At 46.2% G+C, this 18,509-nt stretch overlaps 1 protein-coding gene across 4 annotated transcripts in view; it reads left to right on the top strand.

Moving 5' to 3' along the window:
• Window positions 1-18,509, top strand: part of atp10a (ATPase phospholipid transporting 10A (putative)) — a 434,067-nt gene that overhangs the window by 311,263 nt on the left and 104,295 nt on the right. The gene's annotated exons all lie outside the window — the stretch shown is intronic.

The raw sequence follows: 18,509 nt of genomic DNA, 5'->3' as shown, positions 1-18,509 counted from the left end.
TAGAAACATAGAAAATAGGTGCATTAGTAGGCCATTTGGCCCTTCGAGCCATCTCTCGAGAAAAGGAATAGGTGACATTTCAGGTGGAGACTCTTCTTCAGACCTTTCTGAAGAAGTGTCTCAACCTAAAATGTCACTTATTCCAGAGGTGGTGCCTGACCAGCTGAGTTACTCCAGCTTTTTGTGTCTATCTTTGGTTTAAACCAGCATCTGCAGTTCCTTCCTACACATTTAACCTACAAACCTGCATGTCTTGAGACTGTGGGAGGAAACCGGAGGACCAAGAGAAAACCCACACGGTCACAGGGAGAAGGTACAAACTCCGTGCACACAACACCCATAGTCAGGATCGAAGCTGGGTCGCTGGTGCTGTAAAGCCCCTGTCCCACTTAGGAAACCTGAACGGAAACCTCTGGAGACTTTGCGCCCCACCCAAGGTTTCCGTGCGGTTCCCGGAGGTTGCAGCTGGTTGCCGGAGGTTGCAGGTAGTGGAAGCAGGTAGGGAGACTGACAAAAACCTCCGGGAACCGCTCGGAATCCCTGGGTGGGGCGCAAAGTCTCCAGAGGGTTCCGTTCAGGTTTCCTAAGTGGGACAGGGGCATAAGGCAGAAACTCCACCGCTGCACCACTGTGCAGCCCAATAATACTGTTAAAAGTGCGGTTGAAACAGGCTGGGTGCTGAAGTGGCAATTACATGGATTTTGTACGGCATGTGCCGCAAATTAACCAACCGCAGGCTAATCACATCTCATGATACTCATGTTTTTTCTGTTGGTGTTATCCAGTTAAAACCCCACATACTTCAATCTCACTATGTTTTATTTTTGTGGTGCTACCATGCACTGCTCCAAGCTGGTGAGGTGAAAGGTTGGAGTATTATGAAGAGATTCAGAAAGAGCCCAAACGAAGAGCAAATGTTTCATTTCATTTACCATTTGGGAAACTACAGTTCTCAATCCTGAATTTAAAAATATGTAGTTCTGAAAATGCTCAACAGGGCAGGCAATGTCTGTGGAAAGAGATACGGTGTCCAAGTCAAAGCACCAAGTGATGGAAGAACTGAGCAGGTCAGGCGTCATCTATGGAGGGAATGGACAAATGACGTTTTGGGTTGGGACCCTGAAGTTTCTAGTTGTCAGAATGATGGGTCCTTCATTGATTCATTGACACTTCACATGTTCTTGGTACAGTGAAAGTCTTTGTTTTGCATACAATACACAAGTGTGCAAAGAGTCGCCACGTACAGTATAGGTTTAGTTTAATTTAGAGATACAGCGCGGAAACAGACCCTTGGACCCACAGAGTCCGCTCTGACCAACGATCCCCGCACAATAACACTATCCTACACACACTGGGGACAATTTTTAAAATAGTTCTACCAAGCCAATTAACCTACAAACCTGTAAGTCCTTGGAGTGTTGGAGGAAACCAAAGATCTCAAAGAAAACCCACACAGGTCACGGGGGAGAAGGTACAAGCTCCGTCCAGATAAGCACCCGTAGTCAGGTTCGAACCCGGGTCTCTGGTGCTGCAAGCGCTGTAAAGCAGCAACTATAGCGTTATAAGTCAGCATGGATTTATGAAGGGGAAATCATCTTTCACTAATCGTCTGGAATTTTTTGAGGATGTAACAAGTAGAATGGATAAGGGAGAGCCAGTGGATGTGGTGTATCTGGACTTTCAAAAAGCCTTTGACAAGGTCCCACACAAGAGATTAGTGTGCAAAATTAGAGCACATGGCATTGTGGATAGGGTATTGACATTGATGGAGAACTGGTTGGCAGACTGGAAGCAAAGAGTAGGGGTTAATGGGTCCTTTTCAGAATGGCAGGCAGTGACTAGTGGGGTGCCGCAAGGCTCGGTGCTGGGACCCCAGTTATTTACAATATTTTATACGAGGGAAGATTTAGACGCATATGACACAAAACTGGGTGGCAGTTGTGATGAGAATGCTATGAGGCTGCAGGGTGACTTGGATAGGTTTGGTGAGTGGGCAGATGCATGGCAGATGCAGTATAAGGTGGATGAATGTGAGGTTATCCGCTTTGGTGGCAAGAACAGGAAGGCAGATTATTATCTGAATGGTGTCAGATTAGGAAAACAGGAGACGAGATCTGGGTGTGCTTGTACATCAGTCACTGAAAGTAAGCATGCAGGTTCTGCAGGCAGTGAAGAAAGCTAATGGCATGTTGGCCTTCGTTGCGAGAGGATTTGAGTTTAGGAGCAAGGAGGTCCTACTGCAGTTGTACAGGGCCCTGGTGAGACTGCACCAGGAGTATTATGTGTAATATTGATCTTCTAATTTGAGGAAGGACATTATTGCTATTGAGGGAGTACAGCGTAGGTTCACCAGGTTAATTCCCAGGATGGTGGGACTGACATATGATGATAGAATGGGTGACTGTGCTTGTATTCACTGGAATTTAGAAGGATGAGAGGGCATCTTATAGAAACATAGAAAATTCTTAAAGGATTGGATAGGCTAGATGCAGGAAAAATGTTCCCGATGTTGGGGGAGTCCAGAACCAGGGATTACAGTTTAAGAATAAGGGTCAGGCCATTTAGGACTGAGATGAGGAAAAACTTCTTCACCCAGAGAGTTGTGAATCTGTGGAATTCTCTGCCACAGAAGGCAGTGGAGGCCGATTCACTGGATGTTATCAAGGGAGAGAGAGATTTAGCTCTTAGGGCTAATGGAATCAAGGGATATGGGGAAAAATCAGGAACGGGGCACTGATTTTAGATGATCAGCCATGATCATATTAAAAAGGGGTGGTGGCTCGAAAGGCCGAATGGCCTACTCCTGGAGGCTTTTGTCAGTCTCCCTACCTGCTTCCACTACCTGCAACCACCTGCAACCTCCGGCAGCCACCTGCAACCTCCGGGAACCGCACGGAAACCTTGGGTGGGGCGCAAAGTCTCCAGAGGTTTCCGTTCAGGTTTCCTAAGTGGGACAGGGGCATAACTCTACCGCTGTGCCACCCTGCCGCCCTTGTGCCCTAAGGCGCCAACACTTGATATGTTAAGACTTTTTCTCTAACCACAGATACTGCCTGACCTGCTGAGTATGATTTCATCGTTTTCTCTTTTGTTTTAAGGGCATCTGTAGCTTTATTGAAGGTTTTGTATCCTAATCCCTTATGCCCAGCTCCAGGACAGAAGACAGAGTTGTGGCCGTGTGTCTATTATGCAAAGACACTTACTCAGACAGCAGCTTCATCAAGCCAGGCAACCTGGTGCTGTCAAAAGGGCAATGTCAGTACATTTAACTGAAATTAATCTGACATGTGTTTCATGTTTTCCTGAGAACAGATGCTGATTTTACGCCATTAGTCTTCTGGAGCCAGGTTACTTCAGAGTGTAGACAGTGGGATGTGCAGAATGGTTGATCGTTGAGGTTCTAATGGGTTCTGCTTATCAACATTAAGGCTTTTATATTTATTTTTCATTTGCAATAGCGCTGTGCAATTTTCGTAAGTGCACCAACACGTCTCTCTTGCCATTCCGTTCATGACCCAGCTTATTTAACGTGTTAATTAATAGCGCCGCTCGCTGCGTTTCAGCGTCCATTGTGTTCAACCGCTAAATGTATGTTGTAAATGTGTGCCAGGGAAAAGAGGGTAAACTCCGGGAAACCTGAAATTAAATAGTAAATGGCAGCCAGCCATTAAAGGGGAAAAATTCTTCATCAGTGTGTTGTGAAAGTGATCTCTGCCTGTTGCCCTCTTCATTTGCAACTGCTAAGTGGGAAGAGTGTTTAATTCCAAATATTTGTAGCATGAAATACTAATTGCATTGGATGAAAAATATCAGTGATAATGATCTTTATGTTGAAGCAGCCTCCAGCACTTAAAGGGCGTACGTTGAGATGGTTGGCTCTGGTTTGACATTAAACCAAGCTCATTTACTCTATCATGTAGCCGTAAAAGATCCTATTTCTAATGAGAGCAGCTTTGTTGTCCTTGGTATCCATGCCAACATTTATCTACTAATCAGTACTTTTGAAATGGATCATTATATGGCTGTTTCTCCAGAACTTCTGGTGGGCAGAAGTCATAGAGTCATACAGCATAGAAACATAGACATAGAAACATAGAAAATAGGTGCAGGAGTAGGCCATTTGGACCGCCATTCAATATGATCATGGCTGATCATCCAACTCAGTATCCTGTACCTGCCTTCTCTCCATACCCCCTGATCCCTTTAGCCACAAGGGCCACATCTAACTCCCTCTTAAATATAGCCAGTGAACTGTGGCCTCAACTACCTTCTGTGGCAGAGAATTCCACAGATTCACCACTCTCTGTGTGAAAAATGTTTTTCTCATCTCGACTCTCTGTGTAAAAAATGATTTTCTCATCTCGAGACCCTTCTTCAGACTGGGTCTGGAGGAGGGAAACGAAAGATATAGATGGTGATATAGAGAGATATAGAACAAACTAATGAAAGATATGCAAATAAAGTAATGATGATCAAGGAAACAGGCCATTGTTAGCTGTGGGCCAGGGTGAAAATGTGTTACAGACAATGAAACTACTGTTTGTATTGGAAATGCTGCTCGCAGTCAATATTTCTTGTGCATAAACCGTGAAACTGACCTGAAAGGTGAAATGGCCTTCCTGCGCCTATAGTTATTATACAACAGAGCAACTTATGCCTTTGTATTTGGTCTTGTCTCGCTATTTGTTTACATTAGAATGGTTGAATGAGAAAGCACAGGCAGAGTATTATTGGTACACACTGAATGATGTTCGTTCTCAGAGAAGATAGCTTGGGGGTAAATGTACTGAATAATGTGGACAAGCCCCTTGTGGGATTGGCCGATGCCGACAAATCCAAGATTGAATCTACAAACCTGTAACCAATGTATTTTATTTTACACAACACTGACAACCCTTGAGGAACATTGGGCATCACAGTGGCGCAGAAGTCGAGTTGCTGCCTCTCAGCATTGTTATTCCGGGTATCCGGGCCAACATTTAACTATTAATAAGTACTTTTGAAAAACGGATCGTTATATGGCTGTTTCTGCAGAACCTCTGGTAGGCAAAAATTGTAGCAATGGAAAGGCCATTCAGCCCATTTCATCCATGCCGTCAAAGATGCTCCATCTAAGCTCGTCCCATTAAGCCGCATTTGGCCCATATCCCTCTCATCCTTTTCCTTGCACGTAACTGTCCAAGTGTCTTTTAAAAGGTGTCAGTACCCAGGCTCGCCTGGGGAAGCCAATGATCCTCCCAGCAGACTAAATTCTACAAGACGACGCCTGAGAGCCAAGTCAAAGAATCCTAGTCATTATCCCAAAGCCGAAAGCAGCAACAACGACCAGCCTCAAGAGCACCTAGCAGTTGCACCTGCTCTCCGAATACTACAACTGAATGTTGAAGGCCTCTCTGCAGCCAAGTGACGCCTCATCGAAGTCCTCGCCCACCAACACTCCATTGACGTCATCTGTCTCCAAGAGACTCACGTTGGGCACAGAGGAAGCGGGCCGTTACACCATCAATGGCTTTGATCTTCTTTGCTATTCAGGACTGGACAAGGCCCCTGCTTGGCCAGCCTTCACAAATGGGGCAGCAGCCCAACCGCACGGTGTGCTTGTTCAAGAGGCAACTGCTTGGCTAAAGGACTTTGCATTCGCTAAATAAAATTAAAAGGTGTTATAGTACTCCCTCCTTTGGTAACTCAATCCATATACCCTCACCCTCTGAGTGGAAAGGTTTTGGGAACAGATGGGGGAAAATGAGGGGGAGCCTCATTGAAACTTACCGATAGTGAAAGCTCTGGATAGAGTGGGTGTGGAGAGGATGCTTCGTCTAGTGGGAGAGTCTGGGACCAGAGGTCATAACTTCAGAATAAAAGGACGTTCCTTTAGGAAGGAGATGAGGAGCAATTTCTTCAGTCAAAGGGTGGTGAATCCGTGGAATTGATTGCCACAAAAGGCTGCGGAGGCCAAGTCAATGGATGTTTTTAAGGCAGAAATAGGCAGATTTTTGATTAGTACAGGTGTCAGGGATTATGGGGTGAAGGCAGGAGAATGGGGTTGAGAGGTGATGATAGATCAGCCATGATTGAATGGCGGAGTAGACTTGATTGGTTGAATAGCTTAATTCTGCTTCTATCACTTGTGAACTCATGAAAGTCTGTTTCCCAGACGTTTGTCCATATGGTGCTGCCTCGTTTAGGCTATCACATCCCACACCTTGGAGCACTGCCTGCATAACTATTAGAACTGAAGACCCAGGTTTTGTGCCAAACCCCAGCAAATCCCAGCTGGGCTCTGGCACCGGCATGCGGGGATGTTCCTCGTCGTTCATCAGCCAGCCCTCCATCGGGCCCGCTCGTTACGTTCCCTTATAACTGCACGCCATGACCCATCCATCAGCCGCTCACTCAACGACGTCCTCCCCTACAACTGTCCCCCCACTCCTCTCCATCAGTCTCCTCCTCATCACCATCTTGTACAATCATCTTCCACCCCCGGCTTCTCCATCAGTCTGTTACCACCATCGAATACAATCTCCCACCTACCCTCCTTCAGTCTTTTTTTTTTAGACACAAAATGCTGGAGTAACTCAGCGGGACAGGCAGCATCTCTGGAGTGAAGGAATGGGTGACGTTTCGGGTCGAGACCCTTCAGAGTCTGAAGAAGCGTCGCCCATTCCTTCTCTTCAGCGAGTCCCGCTGAGTTACTCCAGCATTTTGTGTCTATCTTCGATTTAAACCAGCATCTGCAGTTCTTTCCCACACAAACTTTTTTCTAGTTTAGTTTAGAGATACAGGGCCGAAACAGGCCCTTCGGACCGCTGAGCTCGCACCGACCAGCAATCCCAGCACATTAACACTATCCTACACAAACTAGCGACAATTTACAATTATACCAAGCCGATTAACCAACAAACCTGTACATCTTTGGAGTGTGGGAGGAAACCGAAGATCTTGAGGTCACGGTGAGAACGTACAAACTCCGTACAGACAGCACCCGTAGTCGGGATCGAACCTAGGTCTCTTGCGCTGCATTCGCTGTAAGGCAGCAACACTACCGCTGCGCCACCGTGCCGCCCTTACCGCAATCTTGTACAGGCATCTCTCACCTCCTCCCCTCCATCAGTCTGTTACCACCATCTTGTACAATCATCTCCCACCTCCTCCCCATCAGTCTCTCATGCCTGGCCCTCTAGTACAACCACATCAATGCTTCCCCAATGCTCCCGCACTCATTGCCCTCCCATACCAGCATCCCCCACCACCTTCTATCTGTCTCTCACACGCCGTCTCCCCTACAGCCATAGTCCACTGCTTCCCCATCAGTCTCTTGCTCCCTGCACCTTGTGTACAGTCACCTTCCACCACCTGTCGATCGATCTCTCGCTCACCACCCTCCCAGACAATGGCCCTCACCCATCCCTTCATCGGTCTCTCTATGCACCACCCTCTCAGACAACGGCCCCCACCACCTCCCCATCAGTCTCCCTACGCACCACCTTCCCCCGCAATGGCCAACGCCACCTCCCCTTTTGGCCTCTCTATGCACCACCCTCCCTTACAATGGCCCCCACCATCCAACCATTGTTCTCTCACGCGCCCCCCCCCCCCCTCGGTTTCCAGCTCACCACCCTGCCCTACAACTGTACCCGGCCAAATCACCATTGAGCTGGTTCACAACAACCCCCTACAATTCTACCCTGCCCGCTCTCCGTCAGGCTCAGTCACATTGCCTGCCGCCAACAATTGCCTGCTCCACCTCACCTCACACCACATCTGACATTCCCTATCCCCACCCAGGCTCTCGTTCACCACCTGTCCTGACCAGGTGAGCGCAGCTGCAAACAATTTTGACAATCGCCACACCATCCGAGACAAAACCGCCCACAATTGTATTTCCTTTCATTCATGCATTACCAAGGGGTAATGGAACTCGGTGGCACAGCGGTAGAGTTACTTCCTTGCAGCGCTAAAGACCCGTGTTTGATCCTGACTACGGGTGTTGTCTGTACGGAGTTTGTATGTTCTCCCCGTAACCTGCGTGGGTTTTCTCAGAGATCTTCGGTTTCCCCCCCCCCCCACACTCCAAAGAAGTACAGATTTGTAGGTTAATTTGGTTGGTGTAAATGTTAAATTTTCCTTCGTGTGTGTCGTGTAGTGTCAATGTGTGGGGATCGCTGGTCGGTGCGGACTCGGTGGGCCGAAGGGCTTGTCTCCGCTCTTTATCTTGAAACTAAAAACTAATTGTTGCAGTGTTAATGGCCTGTCCCACGAGCATGCGACTGCATGCGGCAAGCGCGACCAAACCGTAAGCGGGGGGGCCGCGCGGAGGTCGAGTGATCCCTGTACAGGGCCGGTCCCACCAGCATGCGCCTGCATGCGGCGAGCGCGACCAAACCGGAAGTGGAGGCCGCGCGGAGGTCGAGTGAGTGACGTGAAGTTCGAGTGAAGTCCGTGGGAAGTTCGCGCGTGACGTACGGCGTCAAGACGTTGCGTACTGTGTCGAGATGCTGCGCACGCCTGTCGAGGTGGTGCATACGGCGTCGAGGCGGCTGCGGGCCGGCAGGCAGTTGCCGCGCGGAATTTTTGAACACGGTCAGTTTTTCGGAGCCCCGCGCAATGTCAGGACCAGCTCCGCACATCTCCATACGGCTCCGGCGATCGAAGTGGGACCGGCCCCGCGAGGCCGTACGGCTCAAGCAACCACGTTAGGTCGCGCTTGCCGCATGGAGTCGTATGCTGGTGGGAGCGGCCCTTTAGCTTGCAGGAACTCTCCACTTCCTACACTGCAGTAAGTCTCCTTACTGAACAACCTTAAAGAAAGCAGTGGCTCAAGATCCTCCCCACCACCTTCTGAAGGGCACTTTAGGCAGCCAGCCTTGCCAGTGACACCCACATACATTACACAAATTTAAAAATAGTACATTGCCTTAGGGAACTGCAGCCCAGTGCGTTTCATTATAAAACCAGTGATGCCAACAAAAATTACTTTGCTGCATTCAGCACACTGAGTAACTTAGAAGTTTCCAATTAGTTTCACCAGCTTCACTGGCCCAGTGATTAATTGTTCAGTAACAGTTGTGGAATTTCACATGCAAATATCAAAAGAGAATGGGTTCGCGAAAGGGTTCAGCTCTCAGCGTTGTTCCTCAAAAAGTTCTCAACCACACTTCTCTTTGATTCTCTTTGCAGGTTAAGACACATGTTGTATCCACGGTTATTCTCCTTTTGAATGTTTTCATAGAAACATAGGAAATAGGTGCAGGAGTAGGCCATTCGGCCCCATTGAGCCAGCACCTCCTATGAATATGAACATGGCTGATCATCCAGAATCAGTACCCTGTTCCTACTTTCTCATCATATCCCTTTATTCCGTTAGCCCGAAGAGCAAAATCTAAATCTCTCTTGAATACATCCAGTGAATTGGCTTCCATTCCCTTCTGTGGCAGAGAATTCCACAGATTCGCAACTCTCTGGCTGAAAAAGTATTTCGTCATCTCAGTCCTAAATGGCCTACCCCTTATTCTGAAACTGTGATCCCTGGTCCTGGACTCCCCCAGCATGGTAAATGTGGTAAATATCCCTCCTGTAGTAGCTGATCTTTAAGCATTCGATTCCCACGTTGCAGGGAAATTGGGACTGCACGTTGCAGTCTGTGGAATTCTCTGCCTCAGAGGGCGGTGGAGGCAGGTTCTCTGGATGCTTTCAAGAGACAGCTAGATAGGGCTCTTAAAAATAGCGGAGTTAGGGGATATGGGGAGAAGGCAGGAACGGGGTATTGATTGGGGATGATCAGCCATGATCACATTGAATGGCGGTGCTGGCTCGAAGGGCCGAATGGCCTACTCCTGCACCTATTGTCTATTGTCTATTGAAATGCACAGAAAACCATTTGGTCCCCGTAGTGCGAGTTCCCTGGTGTTTTCTATACTATTATACTATTCTATTCTATACTATACTATTTCTATACTATTCTATACTATACAAATATTCTATTTGCATTGCTCATCCTGACCCCTGTACAAATCCGGTGGGTATAGCTACTTGGACAACAACTAAATTTTGAGTCTTAACAAACATAGTTGGTGCAAACATAATTATATCTGGACCTATTTTTGCTTTCTGAAAGTGACATTTAGTTGTCATAAGATGTGTGGCACAGCAGCAGTAGAGTTGCTGACTTACAGCGCCAGAGACCTGGGTTTGATCCTGACTGTGGTGTGGTCTGTACGGAGTTTGCATGTGACCATGTGGGTTTACTCCAGGCGCTCCGGTTTCCTCCCACACTACAAAGACATCCATGTTTGCAAGTTAATTGGCTTCAGTAAAATTGTATAATTGCTCTCCAGTGTGTAGGATGGTGTTAGTGTACGGGGTGGTCACTGGTTGGCGCTGACTCGATAGACCGAAGGGCCTGTTTCTGTACTTGCTTCACGAAAGTCTAAAGTAAATGATGTGAAAATTGGACTTAAGTAAATGTTCAGTTATCTCATTGAAAGATGGATTACGTTAGATTTTGCAATCAAATGTCAGAAACATGGAAAAATAGATGCAGGAGTAGGCCATTCAGCCCTTCGAGCCAGTACCGACATTCAATATGGTCATGGCTGATCATCTAAAATCAGTACCCCATTCCTGCTTTTTCCCCATAACCCTTGATTCCCTTTAGCCCCAAGAGCTAAATCTAACTCTCGCTTGAAAACATGTTACTCATTTCTTACTTAACTAGAGATTAATTTTCCTCATCAAAAGCTTTTCTTTCCCGATGAATTTGTTTCTCAAGTAAGAGAGCGACATCTCCTGCATTGAAGAAGGGTCTCGACCCGAGACGTCACCCATTCCTTCTGTCCAGAGAGGCTGTCTGTCCCGATGAGTTACTCCCGCATTTTGTGACCGGCCATGCTGTTATTTTTAAAACACCTCTTCTGGTGGCTGTAACTACATCATTCCATTCTGGTATAATTTATGGGCCATTAGAGATCTCAGCCTGTGGCACAGAGAGAGGTTATGAAAGTGAAAGTTAGGTGGCTTCAATTGTCTAGACTGAAAGAAATTCCTTGTGTGATTGTTGGGAATGATTTTGTTAGCATTGTTTATTTACATTGCCTTGCTTTCTTCAGACTGTGTATGGGCTCCATACAGCATGTACGCTCCAGTGTCTGTTTTAGACTGTCCTTGGTGCCTTGACAGACTGTTCTTTAAAAAGTACATCGCTGCTCTACAGGGGACAATGATCAAACACAGGAGCTGAATCAAAGTTTTTTCTCTCATTCTATTTTGCGTCGGGGCTAATTTTAGAGATTAATTTATTTTATGTAGAATTTAGTTTAGCCTATGTCAATCTCCCCTTTTCTATTCTTATCTTCCTTATTTCTGTTTTATTATTAAATTAAAAAATAAGAAGTTGTATATGAAATGTAATATGTCAACAAGTATTAGGTACTGCGGTACCACATTATTGTACTTAGTTCTAACAAAAATAAAAAAAATATTTAAAGAAAAAGAGTTTTGTTTAGTTTAGAGATACAGCGCGGAAGCAGGCACTTCTTTAGGGACGACAGATGGCACAATGGGCTAAGTGTTCGGCTGGCAACCGGAAGGTAGCCGGTTCGAATCCCGCTTGGAGTGCATACTGTCGTTGTGTCCTTGGGCAAGACACTTCACCCACCTTTGCCTGTGTGTGAATATGTGTGAATGTGTGTGAGTGATTGGTGGTGGTCGGAGGGGCCGTAGGCGCAGATTGGCAGCCACGCTTCCGTCAGTCTGCCCCAGGGCAGCTGTGGCTACAGAAGTAGCTCACCACCACCGAGTGTGACTGAGGAGTGAATGAATAATGCGATGTAAAGCGCCTTGAGTATTAGAAAGGCGCTATATAAATCCCATCCATTATTATTATTATTATTACTTCGGCCCACCGAGTCCGCTCCGACCAGCGGTCCCCCGTCCACTAGCACTAGGGACATTTTACAATTTTACCAAGCCAATTAGCCCACAAACCTGTACATCTTTGGAATGTGGGAGGAGACGTAGAAAAATCCGTACAGACAGCACCCGTAGTCAGGATCGAACCCGGGTCTCTGGCACGGTGAGGCAGCAAACAAGTGCAGATGAGAAAGGAAACAGGACATTGTTCGCTGGGGGCTAGGTAGGTGGGAATGAGTTACAGACAATGAATTACTAGTTTCAAAGTGGTCTTGTTGAGTCTCATTGTCTGTAACTAGTTCTCACATAACCCACAGCTAACAATGGCCTGTTTCCTTTATCATCATTACATTTTTGTATATATATTTCATTCATTTGTTCTATGTAACCGTCGATATCTCTCGTTTCCCTTTCCCCTGACTCTCAGTCTGAAGAAGGGTCTCGACCCGAAACGTCACCTATCCCTGTTCTCCGGAGGTGCTGTCTGACCCGCTGAGTTCCTCCAGCTTTTTGTGTCTATCTTCGTACATTGAATACTCTGCTTTGTACTTTGCACTTGTCTTTTATGTGTATTTATGCTTCCCAGTGGCAATCTTTAAGTGAGATTCTATTAAGCTATGATCACATTTCCCCAGTAATCCTTTACTGTGCGTTTTTTAATTAACCCTGCTGCGATATCCGTCATCAGATCTAAAACATTTCTTGGCTAGTCCTGCAAGACATATTTAGGGTAGACAGTCAGAATTGTTATCCCAGGATAAAAAGCCCGAGAGGACATATCTTTAAAGTGAGGGGAAAAGTTGAAAGGAGAAGTGCAGGGCAAGATTTTTGTCACTGCCAGAGATTGGTGGTGAAGGCTAATATAATGACATTTAAGAGTCTTTTGAACATGCACATAGATATGCAGGGAATGGGTTGATATGGACGATGTGCAGGCAGATAAGAGGTGATCTCGGCCTTATGTTCGGCACAGACATTGTGGGCCGAAGGGCCTGTTCCTGTGCTGTACTGTTCTATGATATATATGTATTGTTCTTAAAGCAAACTATCTCACGTAGACTCCATGAACTCGCCCTCGAGGCTTTTATTTGTGAACTTGAGTTCTCTAACATATGTAAGTGAAGATAGATACAAAAAGCTGGAGTTACTCTGAAGTCTGAAGAAGGGTCTCGACCCAAAACATCACCTAATCTTCTTCTCCAGAGATGCTGCCTGACTCACTGACTTACTCCAGCTTTTTGTGTCTATAACCATATAACCATATAACAATTACAGCACGGAAACAGGCCATCTCGGCCCTTCAAGTCTGTGCCGAACACGTATTTTCCCCTAGTCCCATCTACCTGCACTCAGACCATAACCCTCCATTCCTTTCCCGTCCATATACCTATCCAATTTATTTTTAAATTATAAAATCGAACCTGCCTCCACCACTTCCACTGGAAGCTCATTCCACACAGCTACCACTCTCTGAGTAAAGAAGTTCCCCCTCATGTTACCCCTAAACTTCTGTCCCTTAATTCTCAAATCATGTCCTCTTGTTTGAATCTTCCCTACTCTCAATGGGAAAAGCTTATCCACGTCAACTCTGTCTATCCCTCTCATCATTTTAAAGACCTCTATCTTTGGTTTAAACCAGCATCAGCATTTCCTTCCTAAGCATGGAAGTGAAAGTTGGTTGCGATTATTTTTCTGACTTCTTTCTACAATCCCCCATTATCTCTTGCCGTGTAATCTCTCCCACATAGTAGCTACTGTCACAGAGTAGCTATTGACTGTTCCCACTTGTGGCTTATTTCCTTCATTGTTACCTAAACAAATTTGACCTTGTGATTTTCTATTTAAAGTTCATTTTTCACATCTCTATTCATTAAGCAGAGCTGCCTTACCTCAATTTGCTTTCAATCCAACCTGCCACCATCTTAACCACTCATCTGTATTGGCTATCAGACATGCCAATTTATTTCAACTCGTGTCATCAATTCATCTATTGTGGTACAAATGCTACTTGCATCCAGATTTTTAAATTGTTATATTTTTTGCGATATTCCCTTCACGTCTGTACATTCTGTCCCTTCTTATCACTCTTTGATCATTGTTATTCAAATGATGACACTTTTGCCTTATTCCTTCACTTTAATTTTATACTAGCTGCACAACTGGTAGAGTTGCTGCCTCACAGCGCCAGAGACCCGGGTTCGATCCTGACTCCGGGTGCTGTCGGTGTGGAGTTTGCAAGTACTCGCTTGTGGGTTTTGCCCTGGGTGCTCCGGTTTCCTCTCCATATAACCATATAACCATATAACAATTACAGCACGGAAACAGGCCATCTCGGCCCTACAAGTCCGTGCCGAACATCTTTTTTTCCCTTAGTCCCACCTGCCTGCACTCATACCATAACCCTCCATTCCCTTCTCATCCATATGCCTATCCAATTTACTTTTAAATGATACCAACGAACCTGCCTCCACCACGTCCACTGGAAGCTCATTCCACACCGCTATCTCCACTCACAATGGGAGAGTCCAGAACCAAAAGGATTTACCTTTAAGGCGCTTTCCCACTTGGGCAACCTAATTGACGAGTTTAGAAGAGTTTGAAAAAATAACATGTTGAAAACCTCCTTCGACTATGTAGAAGACCTCCTTCGACCTCCCTTCGACTATGATGAAGACCAGCTTCGACTAGCTACGACTAGCTATGTTTAACTTCAGGGAAATTGGACACCGAATAGTGAAGAGTGAAGACGACCTCCTTCGATCTCCTTCGACCTCCCTTCGACTATGATGAAGACTATCTACGACTATCTTCGACTACCCTCGATTACCTACGACTAACACGCCCACCTACTACGACCTACTATGTCTAAACCTACGTGTAAAAAAAGTATCGATTTTTTCCATGGCGACCTTTTTTTACTCGTGGGCATTTTTTAACGTTTTGAAATAAACGACGCGACCTAGCTGAGGCCTCGAGTACGCGGAGACCACTCTCGAGCATGAAGGAGAGTTACAAAGACCTCCTATGACCTCATGTCGGCCATGCTGCGAGTATGAGTCGAGGGCAAACTCGGCAGAACTCGCGGATTAGGTCGCCCAAGTGGGACAGGCCCTTGAGAAAGGAGATGAGGAAGAATTTCTTGAGCCAACGGGTGGTGAATCTGTGGACTTCATTGCCAGAGATGGCGGGGGCGGGGGGGGGGCAAGCCTTTGGTATTCTCAAAGTGGAGATTGACAGGATCTTGCTTAGTAAGGGTGTCAAAGATTATGGGGAGAAGGCAGGAAAATGGGGTTGAGATGGGGTTGAGAGGGAAAGATAGATCAGCCATGATTGAATGGCAGAGTAGTCACAATGGCCTAATTCTGCCCCAATGACATAATCTTGTGAAGAGGCAAGCTTGAAGAAACGTGTCTAATTATCCGGAACTCTTTCATATTTGATATACAGGTACAAACTCCATTGTCATCGTATAGCGATTCACAAGTGATAAACTTGTCATGAAAGCTTTGGTCATTCAGGAAGTTATTCTCATGTACGAAAAGGACGATTTCTTTTCAGTTTGACTGGATTCTCCACAGTGAAATAAAGACACATTGTTGTGATGTTTAATTATAGAATTAATTCTGAATTGGCGGTCTATATAATGGCATCTTGTTGTGAAGATTAAATATAGAATGGATTAAGAATTGGTGGTCTATCATGCAATTAAAACGTCAAAACTCAGTATTATAGCTGAGTGATTACCATCAGTAGTTCCAGAATTAGTTGACTCAATCTTTTCCTACTTTTGCAGGGCTATATCTAAGAATATCCCAAAACATACAGGTTGATTGGCTTGGTAAATGTAAAATCTGTCCCTAGTGGGTTTAGGATAGTGTTAAGGGCCTGTCCCACTTACGTGTCCTTGGCAAGCAAATTACGCGACCTCGTGGTCGCGTTCAGCCGCGATGGTCCCGCGAAGGTCGGGCGCGATTACATGCGTACGCACAGCCGTCTGGAGCGCGTGACATCATTTGAAGATGGACACAAAGCTGGAGTAACTGAGCGAGACCGGCAGCATCTCTGGAGAGAAGCAATGGGTGATGTTTAGTGTCGAGACTCTTCTTCAGTCTGAAACTAAAGGTCTTGACCCGAAACGTCACCCATTGCTTCTCTCCAGAGATGCTGCCGGTCCCGCTGAGTTACTCCAGCATTTTGTGTCTATCTTCAATTTTCTTGGCCCCGCTCTGGGATTAGAAGTGGGGCAGATCCGGACCGCAACGGCCGTGAGCCCCAGGCCGAGTTCGGCAATCGTTTGCCTGCTTCTGCTGCTGTTGAAGGTGAGACGTTACGTCGCGCCAGGGTCTTGGGCCTGTCCCACTTTGGCCGTCAGTTCCGCGACAGGCCGCTGGCGCGCGAAGATTTCGTTCGCTACAAAAATTCGGAGCCCCGCGCGATGTCGCGCACAAGTACATACCCCTCCGCGCTTCTAAGTGGGACCGGCCCCGCGCGGCCAAACGATGCCCGTGCGCCTCAACGCGACCACGAGTTCGCGTAGTTTGCGTGCCAAGGACACGCAAGTGGGTCAGGCCCTTTAGTGTGCGGGGATCGCTGGTCAGCGAGGGCCCGGTGGGCTGAAGGCCTGTTTCCGGGCTGTATTTCTAAACTAAACTAAAAAATATATTTGCACAAGGAAAACACAGAAACATAGAAATAGTAAATCATTTACATCAAACTAATTTGTAGCTCATTAATCACATTATAGTTCAATTCTATACCAAATGAGGCTTAGGAGACTTCCTTTGTAGTCGATGTGTAGCCAAATAATTAAACAGGTAAATGACTTCATTGCATACGCTGTCCTTTAAGAAGCTTGTCCAATTAAACTAATTGTGTTTTACGAGAAGATGGGGGAGGTAAAATTAGATCACCATTTTTCATAGAACAAATGATCTTTGTATGTTCAGTCTGGATTTCCCAGTAGCTCTATTCAAACCTCTAATTCTCACTACAGAGACGTTATTTGCAGGAAAACAATATTCAGGAAGGAACTGCAGCTGCTGGTTTAAACACAAAGAAAGACACAAAAAGCTGGAGTAACTCAGCGGGTCCGAGAGCATCTCTGGAGAGAAGGAATGGGTGACGTATCGAGTCGCATTTCGGGTCTGAAAAAGGGTCTCGACCCGAAATGTCACCCATTCCTTTTCTCCAGTGATCCTGTCCGACCTGCTGAGTTACTCCAGCTTTTTCTGTCTATCTTCAGGAAAAATATATATTTGGTTAAACTCTAATCCAGGCGCTAAAACACTTAACTTGGTGTTTTACTTCACGCAGTAAAATATTTTATTGGCACATAAAACAATCACTATCAAATAATGTTTTTATTCCAGGATGTGGATGGGAAGAAAGATGACTGGTGGCTTAATCAAAGGGGCAGCTATAACAGAGCATCCTAATGGAGCATGGGTTCAGTTTCAGTTTGGGTTACTGTCACTTTCACCGAGGTACAATGAAAAGCTTTTGTTGCGTGCTATCCCAGCAGGGGCGGAAAACCCGGGGGGGGCCAGAGGGGACACGTCCCTCCCCATGTTTTGAGAGGTGGGCGACATCCCCGCCAGGTTAACCTGCCTGGGCTTGCGGGAAATATGGCCAGCGCAGATAAGCAGCGCTAGTCTCCCGTCAGTCCAGACAGGGCTGTTAGTTAACCCGGTGAGACAGGCGGTTGAGCTGCATTTAGCGCTGGATTGAGCCTCCGAAGCCTCGCGCGCGCGTGTGTGTGTGAGTGTGCGCATGCGCGCGCGGCCACCAAAAAATTGTGTCCCCCGTCCCCTCCACGTTTTGATAGTGAGTTCCGTTCTTGTATCCCGGTCAGCGGAAAGGCAATACATGATTACAATCGAGCCATTCACAGAGTGCAGAAACGTAATAAGGGAAGAACATTTAGTGCAAGATAAAGCTAGTAAATAACCAAGGATCATAGTTAAAGTAAGAAATGTTGCTGTTGGAGTAGAGATTTAAAAGTGTGGAGCGATTGTAATGTGTGATTGCAGATCCACTTCTGTGACCAGTACACATCTTGGATCTGACAATTAATGGTGAGAGCTTCGCAGTTAGACTAGGTAAATGGAGGCATAGATGCCAACAGAGGAACCGTTAAAACCAGGGATATTCAAGAGGCCAGAAATGGAAGCATATTCACATTTCAATGGATTACTAGAGGAGGTGGAGAATTAGGGAGAGGTGAGAGCATGGAGTGTGCTTTGTGTTAAAGGTTGGTTGATGACTCTCCCTTGAGAAGACCTGCGACATTTTGCTAATTGAAAGGTGCTCTGTAACTGCAAATTGGTGATGTTAGCCCATGCGGACCATTCCTTTGTCAGATATATGTTATCACTGAGCCTTAAAACCTTCATCAGGTTGTCGACTTATCGCTAACAAAGGAGGTGCCAACACTAAACTAAACTAGGTGGGACTAGTGTAGCTGGGACACCTTGGACAGCTGGGGAAAGTTGGACCAAAGGACCTGTTCCTGAGCTGCATGACTCTATCTAGCAACCTCTGACCGTCATTGAATGGATGACAAACCAAGTGCATAAGTAAGTCCATAAGTGATAGGAGCAGAA

This window comes from Amblyraja radiata, chromosome 6 (genome assembly GCF_010909765.2).
Source record: "Amblyraja radiata isolate CabotCenter1 chromosome 6, sAmbRad1.1.pri, whole genome shotgun sequence".
NCBI lineage: Eukaryota > Metazoa > Chordata > Chondrichthyes > Rajiformes > Rajidae > Amblyraja > Amblyraja radiata.
Note: the sequence above shows the minus strand (reverse complement) of the source record. Positions and strands in the feature narration are given on the sequence as shown.